The sequence below is a fragment of the Octopus sinensis genome, linkage group LG19 (genome assembly GCF_006345805.1).
Source record: "Octopus sinensis linkage group LG19, ASM634580v1, whole genome shotgun sequence".
NCBI classification, from domain to species: Eukaryota; Metazoa; Mollusca; class Cephalopoda; order Octopoda; family Octopodidae; genus Octopus; species Octopus sinensis.
In genome coordinates this window covers 9,758,439-9,765,938 of record NC_043015.1, presented here as the reverse complement: position 1 = coordinate 9,765,938, position 7,500 = coordinate 9,758,439, and positions in this window count along the sequence as shown.

The window sequence follows — 7,500 nt, the reverse complement described above, 5'->3', positions numbered from 1 at the left end:
TCTGCCCTAGGTGTATGGAAAACCCTCGGCGAGAAACGGAAGAAAATTTGAAGAAAGAAGGAAAAAACATAATAATAATAAGAAGAAGAATCCTTTCTACTAAACGCACAATGTCTGAAATTCTAGGGAGGGGACTAGTCGATATCACTAAGCACAGCGTCTCACTGGTACTTTATTTATCGTTCTCGAAAGGATGAAATGCAAAGACGACCTCGACAGAATTATAGTCTTTACTACAAACAATGGGCTACACACAGAGGGGACAAACAAGGACAGACAAACGGATTAAGTTGATTACATCGATCCCAGTGCGTAACTGGTACTTAATTTATCGACCCCGAAAGGATGAAAGGCAAAGTCGACCTCGGCAGAATTTGAACTCAGAACGTAGCGGCAGACGAAATACGGCTACGCATTTCGCCCAGCGTGCTAACGTTTCTGCCAGCTCACCGCCTCGGCAGAATTAATAATGACGACGATGATGACGATGGTGATGAGGATGATGATGATGATGATGATGATGAACATGATGATGATGATGTTGATGATGATGATGATGATGTTGATGGTGGTGATGATGATGATGATGATGATGATGATGATGGTGATGATGGTGATGATGATGATGATGATGATGATGATGATGATGGTGATGATGGTGTTGATGATGATGATGATGATGATGATGATGATGATGATGATGATGATGATGATGATGGTGATGATGGTGGTGGTGATGATGGTGGTGGTGATGATGATAATGATGATGATGATGATAACAACAAGAAATAGACAAAGCAAAATCTTAGCAACAGCTGAGAAGCTTAGGACTCAAAGCAGAGAGTGAAGTAGTTTTAATTGCAGCACAAAATCAAGGTCTCTCCACCAGAAATAACCAAAAACATATAATGAAAAGAAACATAACAAGTAACTACAGAATATGTGTAGACGGACAAGAAACAATAAATCATATTGTCTCTAGCTGCCCAGTCCTGGCTAAGAGGGAATATATTCACCGAAACGACAGAGTTGGGATCAACATACAATGGAAGCTATGCCAACACTATAGAATAAAACCAGGAAAGAAGATGGTAGTAGGTCACAAAAAATGAGAAAGCAACCATATTATGGTATATGCCAATGCACACAGACTGAGAAATAAAGGCCACTAGGTCAAATATTGTTGTCAGAGATCACGAAGAAAAAATTACTTTATCAATTGATGTATCAATACCAGCAGATGATAACGTTTCTCTAAAAGAAATGGAGAAACCTTCAACAGAGAAAGATCTGGAAATATAGATAACTCGAATGTGGAGTCCAAAAACAGAAACAATTGCTATCATGATGGGTGCATTAGGCATGATAAAAATATTCAGACAAATACATAACAAAAACACCAGGACTAACAAATATATATATATATATATATATAATATATATATATATATCATACAGGCACTGCACACACCCTACGTAAAACACTTTCAGTACAGTAACCATAAGAGCATAACAGCAAACCACAACACATACCGAAGGTACACAGAGCTGCACTCAGTAGTGCAATGAACGCCCGTTATCAAAATAAGATTACTTAATAATAATAATAATAATAATAATCAAATGAAACCAGTATGAATGAATGTGACAACCTACTAAAAATTCGCAACTGCAACGAAAACCTGAAATTAATTGGTAAAATCAGCCTTTCACATGCAGATATCATTTCAGCTAATGTTATTAATATTACAAATCTCAATCCTCTGTACTATGCATCTGCTATAATCTGAAGGGTTGTATACGGTGAAAATATTAGAAAACAATTCTCCCACAAAAAAAGCCTATTTGGCAAGAACTTATCCAGCGATAAATTCAATTACTTAGGTCTGACATAGAAAGTTTAAAGACCGTAAGTTTGACAAGAATACTTAATCAATGAAAATCCCAAAATGTAAGGAAAAAGTACAATATGAAAATCATATTTCACATCAATATCAATAGAAACTACCAAGTAAATGGTATATGCTAAAGGTATCCACATAGCACGGCATGAAATGCGCGCTAAGTTTCTTTAAGGACAACAATATGTTAAAAATGCCCAAAACTTTTTACAAGGTACCAGTTACAGTAAATACATTCCCATCAAAAGAAGAAGAACAGTAATTTTCTACATTTCTACTTCCCAAAAAATGAAGAAACAAATGAAGCAATAAAATTATAGGCCCATGATCGGCTTAACAGTAATTTATAAAATACTAAACAACTCGGATGAATACACTTATGGCCTTGTAATAGATAGAGGCTCTTGCCCACTGAGTAAAAAGGGATGCAAATGTAGGTCCTATGGTTGTAAAGATCAGCTACTTATCAATAAGATGATCTTGGAAGGTTGTCAAAAACAACAAAAGATGTTTTCGATAGCCTGGATAAACTATAAAAAACCCTAGATAGAGTACCACGCAGCTGGATTAATAAATGTTCGGACATTTATAAAATACTACCTACACTGCGAAAATTCGTATCAGTGTGCATGAGATCATTCAGAATCCCTTTAATTTTGAATAGTAGCAATGAATTTTTCAATGTGGGGTTTGTAAGAATTTCATGTAGCATTTTGCAGCGGGACGCTCTATCACCACTCTGCTTTTGTCTATCCTTAATACCTCTTTCGAAACTACTCGATGGTATACGATATGGCTATAAAATGTTTCATAAATATAAAATTAAAAGTCATCGCTATTACATGGATTATTTAATGCCCTTTGCAAGAAATGACCAATAACAACAGTGCTTACTGGCAATTATTAAACATGTCGGTGATGTCAGCTCAGGAAGACATAGCTGAACGCCAGAAACAAGATCGAAGTATCTATACTTTAACCATATCGGTCTTGACTTACAGTTTTAATGTTATTAACTGGTGAATAACTGAAAGTTGTAAACTTGACGGAAAAATATGAAATTTGTTGACGATGCATAGAATTCTCCACTCTAAGGCACGTATAGAACAAATTTACCTGCCAAGAAAGGAGGGCAGCCGTGGAATTAACACTGAAGATTGTCACAATTAGTCTAAAAACCTACATGAAAACCTTGACGACAGGATGTTAAAACATGTGTTAATGCATGAAAACAAGAAACTATCACACTCAGTAACAAAGCAGGCAAGAAAATATATCAAAGATAATTCCAAATAGAAGATAATCCCACACTTAGACGTATTGGAAACAAGAACAGAGAATGCTAAGCTTATGATAACAAGAATAACAAGAATAAATAACAAGAAAAACCTTTCAATAACAAATACTGGTGGGAATACAAACAACCTCCAGTGCTTGAAAATGACCACATCTCACTCCTTTGGAACTCTACCGTTTAAACTGATAGAACTACAGATGCAAATAGGCCCGTCATTATATTAAAGGATTTCAGACAAAAATTGTGGCACGTACACCGTGCCAAAATACTTTTAAATGTACATAGCAGCCAACAACTTTTACTGTCCTCTTAACTTCAGGCTATCATCTTATAGTTAAAATAGTTTTAAGAACAAACTTTTAATTAAATTATATTTTTAGAGCCTTTCTCTCGAACAATAATCTGTGGTAAACCAAATAAAAGGGACCCTAGTCATAACATCAACTTGAACATCTAAGTCGTTGCCTGTTGATGTCCCTGGGTGAGATCTGGAATCAACTTGTACAGATACAAAACAAAAGCCAAACATAATAACAAAAACAACATCAACAACAACAACGCCGATGATAATAATAATAATAATAATAACAATAATAATATTAATAATATTAATAATAATAATAATAATAATAATAATAATAATAATAATAATAATAATAATGATGATGATGATGATAATAATAATAATAATAATAGTAGTAATAATAATAATAATAATAATAATAATAATACTACTACTAATAATAATAATATTAATAACAATGATGATGATATTGATAACAAAATGATTATTCAAGAGTGTCACAAGTGGAAAAACATCATCGGTGGCCTGGATAGTCTATAAAAATACATTTGATTCTCTTCCTCATAGAATGAAAATGGAAGCTTGGAGATGTTCTCTAGCATTTAGGAATTTTGAATCTCAGGCCAAGAAGGTCTGGGAAACGACATTAATTTTTAATACTGACCCTAGAATTATGAATGCAGGACAGATCAACATTAATTGTAGAATTATTCAGGGAGACACATTATCTCTCTTATTTTCCTGCTTAATACTGTTTCCACTACTACGTATATTCGTGAATGAAACAAATTATGGGCACTGACCGTGTTGAACTTGCATAAGACTGGATTCTCTTAGAGTCACTTAACTGTAAATAGAAACGACACTTTAAGAGTGCATTTTCTGTCTTATAAATAATTGCAGGAATGAATTTCGGAGTTTCTTTTTTAATTTTTTGGTCAGGAGTACGGATATATATTTCACAATTTAAAATTTAGTTACTTGGAAGTAGTATAAAAATCTGTGTTTTGGAAAGTTAGAATGACTTAGTTAACTGTAATTTTTTTCAATTCTCAGAATTCGTATTTCACGACAGATTCTCTTACACTTTATCTCTTCAACGCTTACATACGCAATCGATTTTTCAGAAGTTGGCTGAATGATACGCAGTTGTTTCATACATAATAAGCATGAGTAAGGAAATGAACTGTTTATATAGATATGCCAAGTTATTTTTTTGCGAGAAATGTTGGTAAATATACATCATATATTAAGATGTCACGCAAAATGAATTTTCAGCAATAGTGTTTATCACTTAAGAGAACTTATTAACCGGACACGTTACTGGCAAGGTAAAAACACACGCTGCATATTTATGAACACAATTCCGTGAAAAGTTGCTGTAAGCCTTAAGCGTGCCTATGATATTGATAAACCAATTGCCCTTACGTTACTGATTCCTCAGTCATCATATACTTAAACGAGTGGAAAGCAATGAGTTATTCTACATCATGAATATATAATGTACTAGTAATACATTCTCAGCATTCCTCAACGTTGTCATCCACTGCATCAACATTTGTCATGTGCCATGCGGGAAGAAAATAGACGCACAGCATAGATCATTCAAATTTCATACGTTGCAATGATAGATAAGTATATAGTTTCTATATTAAATATCTATACATTTAATAAGTTTACAGCATTATTTATCTCTTTACTCAATATTTTTTCTTCCGAAATGTTCATAAAGGATGCCCACACCTGAACACTTCATTGGCTCTTATACCCTATTGCAGATGTTTGTATCACATTTCACCTGTTGCTAGTCTACTGAAAATGTAATTCGTTACCCTGCTGTGTATATCTTTCTACTATAAATTATGCGTCAAGCACAGAACGGTAGCTATTCAGTTCTCTACCTAAAATAGCGCCAGTATAATTATATTTCTACTGTGTATTTGTAATGAGATCTTGCAGGTATACATTTCCGAATATAAAAATTACAAACATATTGCATGCATTTCCAGATACATTTACTCAGAATGAAAGAGAATCCATACGTTCTTAGCTATGCAATAACATGATCTAAAGTATTAAAAAAATACATTATACCAGTGGATATCATTCAATATAGTGATAGTATTGGATGGCCCGATGAAAGCATTTTGTAGGATACATTTAGGTCACTACACCACAGACGTAACGTAATCTGCAATGAACAGATTATAGAACGGAACAGCAATAAAGATCGAACGTATTTTGGATGATATCCTCCAATATGACAAAAATGTGATATCTGATATCATTATCACTTGCAATGAGTTTCCAGCCAAGCTGAAGTTCACTTTCATCTTTATGAAGTCGATAAAATAAGTACCATTTCAGCAGTGGGGTCGATGGAATTGTCAATGAACCTTCCCTGCTATTGCCGCCCTTGAAGCAAATTTTGTAAGTAATGATGGTGACAGATTTATTGAATGGTTATACAGGCTCACAGATATTTAGTTTCTCAGAGTAGTAGTAGTAGCAGTAGTATTAGTAGTAGTAGTAGTAGTAGTAGTAGTAGTGGTGGTAGTAGTAGTAGTAGTAATAATAGTAATAATAATGATAATAATAATAATAATAATAATAATAATAAATAATAATAATAATAATAATAATAATAATAATAATAATAATAATAATAATAATAATAATAATAATAATAATAATACTAATAATAATAATAATAATGATAATAAAAAGGAACAACAAAAACCAGCTGCAACGTCATGCGATGTTTATCTCGATACGAGATCACCATGTCGAGCACATATGGTTATGATGCATGTTCCTGGTGTACACTTATCAGACGGGTAGTCATTATAGGTATACTGGGCTTCGTATATTTTACCACAGTTTCACTTTGGTGATATTCACTGTTCTCACTCTATAATAATAATAATAATAATAATAATAATAATAATAATAATAATAATAATAGTAATAATAATAGTAATAATGATAATAATAATAACTAGCTGGACCTGTGAAAAATTCACGGAAACAAAAGACTGTAAGCATCTCTAAACATTATATTGGTGCCATGAGAAATGTTTAAATATTATGACCATCTGTCTTTACATTCTGAGTTCAAATTCCGCCGGGGTCGCCTTTGCTTTTCGTCCTTTGTGTACCAATTGTGTACTGTAGCCAATCTAATTAACTGCACAACTCCCCACAAGAATTTCAGAACGGGACTAAAGTCATTCCTTATTGCTAAACGATAGCAATAGAATAGTCGTATTGTGACTTTATTGGTAAATCTTGTTTGCCTCTGTTGCACATGTTCCATATCTATGTGCCAACCATATTCTCCATTGGGAAATATTATTAGATAAGTCAGAGGATCTAAATGCTGCGAGAGATACGATAGTTGTTGTCTTTGTTCCCCTCGTGGATATATAAGTATATCACGATGAACTGGAGGTGCATCTTCTTCACCTACAAATGCAACTGCAATTTCATTATTAACAGGGTTATTGTATCTCCTGGCATCTGAGCCTGATATGAAATGAATATTTACTTTCCACGGATTAACATTTTCTCTGGCTGCACTTTTTCTTGTTTTCAACAGTGCGCATATTTAAATATGCTGCAGTATATGGATTATTCAGCATGACTGAAATAATCTTTTCTATTACTGACTGGAAGCAATTAATATTTTCAGCCACTTCATCTGTCGTTTGTAAGGCTTCTTTTAGAATCAACAATATAGAGTTGAGCATATCTTCTAGCTTCATTGATTTCAGGATGTAAGTTGCTTGCGTGATGATAGACTCGCCCTAGCAAGCGGAAAGAGTATGGGAGACGACCAGGGGGTGATGTAACATTGGATCCAAATGAGGCGAAGGAATACAATGAATTATAGTTGCTGATGTTTTTCCTAATTTTCATTCCTTCAATTGTGGTATTCTCCAAAAGTTGTTTTAAATATTAAAAATATTCTTGTAGATTCGGCAAGGAAACATTACCAT